We start from the raw sequence: 6,663 nt of genomic DNA, 5'->3' as shown, positions 1-6,663 counted from the left end.
AAATGGAGGCCTAAAGGTCATTGGCCAGTCAGCCTAGCCAAATCAGTGAGTTCAGGTCTCTCGAAAATAAGAGAGAATGCAATCAAAGAAAGATACCTGATATCAACCTCGGTTTCCACATGCATGTAAATGTACACAGATGTACACACACACACACACACACACACACACACACACACACTGATAAGTACACGTACCACACAGCCAAAGTGGGGGAAACAAGAAACAGAATGGGTGGGGATGGGTGTAGAGGTGACTCATCAGTTAGCAGCACTTGCTGCCCTTGCATAATTCAGTTCCCAGTTCCCACGTCGGGCAGCTCACCATGGCTGACTCTAGCTCCAGGCGATCTGACACCCTCTTCTGTCCCTGTGGACAAACACACACTTCTATAAATTAATAGTAAATAAATATTTTTTTTTAAAGAAAATGGATGGTGCACCTCACACACACACACACACACCCGATGCCCTGGAAATCCCACAAATGAAAGAGTGGTTGCTTTCCCTATGTCCAGAAAGGATTTCTGCAGCGTCAGGCTTAGAAAGTGTGCCCTGAAGGAAGAAAGTGGCCTTAACTTTGTCCAGCCACAGAGTCAAAACTTATCCCCCAAATGTTTAAAAAATAATTTCCCATAAGTTAGTTACTCTGCTGCCCTGGCGATCTGAGGAGTCAGAGATAAAAGCTTCTTTGGAGGTTTGCATTGTATGTCCATCTTTCAGAGAAGACACGTTCTCATTGCTACCCGAAAGGAACGGCTTTCCCATCTATACTCGTTCCTTCTTTTCCTCCTCCTTCCCTTCCCTTCCCTCTCATCTCACCCCTCCCTCATCTCTCCTTCCCTCCCTTCCTCTCCCCCTGCCTGTCTACTCCTTCTCCTCCCCTCTTCCCTCTCCCTTCCTCTCCCTCCAGTGGAGAAAGAGATTTCATCCTCAGCAAGGATTATTGACCTACTTTTTAAATAACATTTGGCTGGGGGAGGGTTTTAAAAAGACAGTGCTCTCCTCAGGCACGCTGCTATTGTGTTCCATGTCCAAAGACAGTTTTGTAGCGTGGAAGTCCTGACACGTGTAGCCCTCCTGGGCATTTGTCCCAAGCATCTTTTGTGCTTGAAAAGATTAACATAACATAGGAGAAAGTTAGAAAAACACATCTCGTGTAATTAAAATGATGCATCAAAAAAAGCCAGCATGCCACCTGACTTAGAGCACACTGCTAGGTAACTCTGACTTACCAATGAGCAAAAGCTTCTTGAAAAAAAACAAATAGGCGAGCCATCCAGGCCCGGAGGTGCGGGCCTTATAATCCCAGTGACACAGGAGGCTGAGGCAAGAGAATGACAAGTTCAACATCTACCTGTGCTGTTTATAGAGGGGGTTCGAGGTCAGCTTGAGCAACAACTTAGTGAGAGCCTGTCGCCAAAATAAAAGGTGAACACAAAGAGGGGCAAAGCTGTTGGCTGGCATGTGGAAGACCTGAGGGTAAATCCCCAGCAGAGCAAAAAGCAAACTAAAGGAATGATGTGAGCCACAGCTGGATAAAAGCATTGTGGGAAAACAAAATAACTGGGGCTGGCGCCCAGAGCCTTGTGCAGACGAGGCGAGCACTGTACTAACGGAGCCGATGCCCAGGCTTACCGTGACTCTTAAGTTCTTTGTAGAGCTTTTCCCTTGCATTCCTAACCAAGCTAAGTGTGTGTTGCAAGAGGCCTGTTGTTTGGCCTGTCTCTGCTTGTGACGTGCCTCCTCGCTGACCACAACCACTCCTGACTAGATTTAAAGTGAGAAACGTGAAACGTGACTCTTTGCCTTTGCTTACATACTTAAAATCATTGCATGGTTATGAGCTGTGTAGTGGTTTTGGATGAGAATGGTCCCCAGAGGCTCATAAATTGGAATGCTTCATCACCAGGGAGTGGAATTGTCTGAGAAGAATTAGGAGGATTAGGAGATGGGCCGGTCTTGTAGGAGGAGGGTGTCACTGGAAGAGGACCTTGACACATCGAAAGCCCAAACCAGACCAAGTTCTCTTTCTGTCTACTGCCTGAGGATCAGGATGTAGGGCTCTAGCCATTTCTCCAGCTCTGTCTGCCTACTGGCCACCACACTTCCTGCTGTGATGGTAATGGTCTAAGTCTCCAAAAACAATAAGCAAGCCCCCAGTTGAATGTCTTCTTTTATAAGAGTAGCCTTGGTCATGGTGTCTCTTCACAGCAATAGAACAGCACCTAAGACAAGCTGGCTATTTTTTGTTGTTGTTGGGTTTTTTTGTGTTGTTTGTTTGTTTGTTTGTTTGTTTGTTTTTCAAGTCAGAGTTTCTCTGTGTAGCCTTGACTGTCCTGGAACTCACTCTGTAGACTAGGATGGTCTCAAACTCAAAGAGATTCACGGGCCTCTGCCTCCCGGGGGCTGGGATTAAAGGCATGTGCTACCACCACCTGGCAAGTAGACCATTTTTTTAAGTGTGTGTGTGTGGTATGTAAGGTGTGTGTGTGTATGTGTGTGGTGTGTGTATGGTGTGATGTGTGGTGTATGGTGTATGTGTGTGTGTGGTGTATGTGGGGGATGTGTGTATGGTGTGTGATGTGTGTGAGGTGTGTGTGTAGTCCATGAACTTCCCGAGAGTTTGGTGTCTTTTTCGCTCTCCTCACTGTTGGAATAGTGGGGTTACAGATATACTACAGCATACAGCTTTATGTGGACTCTGGAAATTCAAACTCAGGTGCTCACAACTGCTCAGCAAGTGGTTTACCACACCCCTAATGGACTAATTATAGCACATTCGTCTATCAAAGAACAGAAAGCGGGGGCGGAGTGATGAAAGAATGACTAAGTAGCAAGGAGCCTTCAAACAATGACAATAGTAACACAGGATCGCTGACAGCAGGCACAGTGACCTCAGTGACCTAGGCCTGTCAACCCAGCACTGGAGAGGTGGAGGCAGAGATCATATGTTAAAGGTCACCCTCCCAGTGACAAAGAGTGGGTCAAAATCCCCAGAGAAAGAAAGAACTCTCCATTGGCAGAGCCCTTGCCTGTGTGGGGGCTGGCCAAAAGGGGAGACAGACAAAGGGTGAGTGACAGGCAAGTGTGCAGGTTTTTATCAGGGAGAGAAGCCTTCAAAGGAGGGGTCTAGTATAGGAGGTTGGGGTACTTACAGAGAAGAAGGGAAGGGAGCTCACCCGACACCCTCTGGAAGCTCTCTCAACCCACCCATAGTTTCCCTAAGCAGTGTGACTCCAAAGCCTAGAGTACCTTTAACATCCAGTCAAGATGAAGCACCCACAGCACACGGTGAGTCGTAAGAGTCAAAGGTAACTAGCCCAAGACAAAGCCCAACAGAGGGTATCCAGGCCTGGTCCCACAGAGAATGGGGAACTGAGGTTTGAGACCGGCTGGTGTCCATTTATCTCTTCCATGTACATGTTTTTTAACCTTCAACAAATTATTTCACTTCCCGTGAACTTGAAGGAACCTTAACTTTCCAAATTGTTGATGAGCATAAAATTGAGGAAATGAAATGATCAATGTTTTTTGTAATTAAAAATAGAATATAGATGAGCTATTGCACTAAAATGTATCTAAAGAGCTACAGATCAAAAGTATGGATGTTTCTGGTTAAGTATATCCCATTATATAAATGGTTAACATCCTAGTTACCTCTCAAATGCTGGTGAATACCATCTTTGACTAGATTAGAGATCAAAGATCTTTATCAAAAGCCAATGTTCTGTGGTGGTGGTGGTGCATGCCTTTAATCCCAGCATTTAGGAGGCAGCGACAGGTAGATCTTTATAAATTCAAGGTTATCTTGATCCCTGTGAGCTCCAGGACAGCTGGAGCTACAGACTGAGATCCTTTCTCAGAATGAATGAATGAATGAATGAATGAAAGAAAGAAAGAAATCGGGAAAAATCTCTGACAATTTAAGAAGAAAAAAGTGTCACCCCCACTCTAAAGCACCATATCCCCAGGAGCTTGGGGTTTTACCAGGACTGGGCTATGAGAAGATGTGGCATGCCTACTGTCCTCAGAGCATGTCATGGGAAGGGAAGACTTCCAGGAATCAGGATGTCACCTCTTCTCGCCCCTAAATGTTTGGATGTTCGGGGATTTCACTGGGAGCATGGCTCTGTTATTATTATGAGATTGTAATGAGCCCAAGGTTATCTGGATTGACAGACTAAGTGAAGATGAGATTGGACCAGTCCTCTGCCCTCCTACTCTTGGGAGGATGAGCTAATGCTATATACCCTGGGAGCACACCATCAAGACCTCAACTTCTGCAAGCAAGCAGCCTGTTTCATGTCTCTGGGAAAAACTGGGACCTGATACTGAAAGCAAACTATCTGGGATACAGAAGTGGGGGTCAGTCACGATCCCCAAGGCTTTCAAATATCATTCCCATTGCATTTTTCTTCTGTGCAAATGTGACATCGTTGGTTCTGAGCTGCACTATGTTTAAGTCACAGCGAGGAATGATATCCCATCTGGCTGGATCTGGATCTTCACCAAGGTTACCGAAAGGAAAAGGAACAGGTAGTTGGAATGGCTGAATAATGTGATCCCGTGAGTGGGAGGCTGGGGATGTTGTCCACGTGAGGATGACTGTTGCGGAACAGCAGGAACTGGTGGACAGACAGTGACGGGGACTGGGAGCAGGCTGCTGAGCAAAAGCAGCCAGACTTAGAAGGACGAATGTCAAATGCTTTCTCTCATCCATGAAATCTGGATTTTATACGCACATACATGCATACCAAGAAAAGCAGAAGGGGCATTTGGGAGAAGAAGGGGAAACAGAGGGAGAAGAGGAGCCAGGAGCAGATACCAGTGAATAAGGCCAGTACACAAGATCTTGAATGATTACTAAGGTTGTTATTACTAAGCCAGAACTCTATACAAGGAATACAAACTAATGAGACATGTCTTATGATTTTTGGAGTGCCAACATTATGAACCCAGCCATGCCTGCCATCATGCCTGCCTGGCTGTGAGGGACTGCATTTCTCTGAACTAACTCAGAATTACTCCCTCTCCCCTTGGGTTGTTTTTCTGCCAAGTATTTGTTCAAAGCTAAGAGAAGAGAAACTAACGCACCAATGGTGGTAGCTCAAGTGTGAACCACACACCCAGCTCTCTGACTAAAATATTTTACGTACACAGTTTTCCCAGCTGGGCCTGGTCTCGGGCCCAAAGTTCCAGCTACTCAGGGATTAAGGTTTAAAATTTTACAGTGGAGGCCAGCAGTGGTGGTGCACACCTTTAATCCCAGCACTCAGGAGGCAGAGGCGGGGGGATGGATCTCTGTTAGTCTGAGAACAATCTGATCTACAGAGAGAGTTTCCAAACCAGCCAGGACTACATAGTAAGACCCTGTGTTTAAAAAACAAACAAAGGGGCTGGAGAAATGGCATCGCCTGCTCTTCCAAAGGTCCTGAGTTCAATTCCCAGAAACCACATGGTGGCTCACAACCATCTGTAATGAGGTCTGGTGCCCTCTTCTGGCCTGAAGGCATACATACAGACAGGATATTGTATACATAATAAATAAATAAATTAAAAACCAAAAAAAAATTCATGGAGTCTGTGTGTGTATGTGTGTCCTACAGTGTGAGTTCAAAGTCAGCCTAGGTAATTTAGCAAGAGCCTATCTCAAAATTAAAATGTTTTAAGGTTCTAGCGGGGAGGGAGCAGCCAGATAGCTCGGTGGGTAAAGGAGCTGCTGCCAAACTTGACAACTTAAGACAGTCTTCTGTGCTCACGTGATGGAAGGAGAGAATCAATGTCTACAAGTTGTCCTGTGGTTCACACAAGCACTGTGACACAGGCATGCACACTCAGGAGTGTTTGCACATGCATGGCACATGCACACAAACACTACATTTCTTATTTATTTTTTAATATTTGGCAGGGTTGGGAAGAAGTTTCAGTGGATAAAGCATTTGTCACACAAGTCTGATGACTCAAGTTTGAATCCCCAGCACTGCATAAAACAGTATGGTTGCATGAGTCAGAAACACCAGTTCTCCTATGGAGAGATGGGAGGGAGAAACAGGAGAATCCCAGAAGCCCAAAAGCAAGGAGCCTGGCACATACCGAGCTGAAAAACAGAGACCCCGTCTAAAGGTGGAAAACAAGGACATTAAACCTGAGGTTGCCCTCTGAACTCCACAAATACACACTCGCCCACCCACACATCATACACAACACAGAAGAAAAAAAAAACTTTTAAATTAGCTACCAAGCAAAAACATAGTGGCACATGGCTATTCTCCCAACACTCAGGAAGCTGAGGCAGGAGGATTGTGAGTTGGAGTCCAGTCTGGGCAACATAGCAAGTCATAATCTCAAAAACAAATTAGCTACCAACAGAACATACACAGCCAACGGCAACAATGGGTTTCTAAGCTGTATGAATGAACAAAGCTAGCAGGTAACCCTCTTAGAGTAATAATAGTTCTGTTGGTATTCTCCAGGGTGTATCTGACTCACACCTCACAAAGGTCCCATAAGCTGATACCCAATGCCATGTAAAACCTCTCTGCGGCATGAATGCCACTCCATTTGGAACTAACTGATAGCTCTAGAAATTAGATCTTGATGGGCTTGGGAACCAAGAGCCTCTCCCATCTTCCCAGCCTCTTCTGACACCAGTAGCGCCTCC

The sequence above is a fragment of the Alexandromys fortis genome, unplaced genomic scaffold (genome assembly GCF_014885135.2).
Source record: "Alexandromys fortis isolate MF-2015 unplaced genomic scaffold, M_Fortis_MF-2015_v1.1 scaffold_103, whole genome shotgun sequence".
Taxonomy (NCBI): domain Eukaryota; kingdom Metazoa; phylum Chordata; class Mammalia; order Rodentia; family Cricetidae; genus Alexandromys; species Alexandromys fortis.
Note: the sequence above shows the minus strand (reverse complement) of the source record.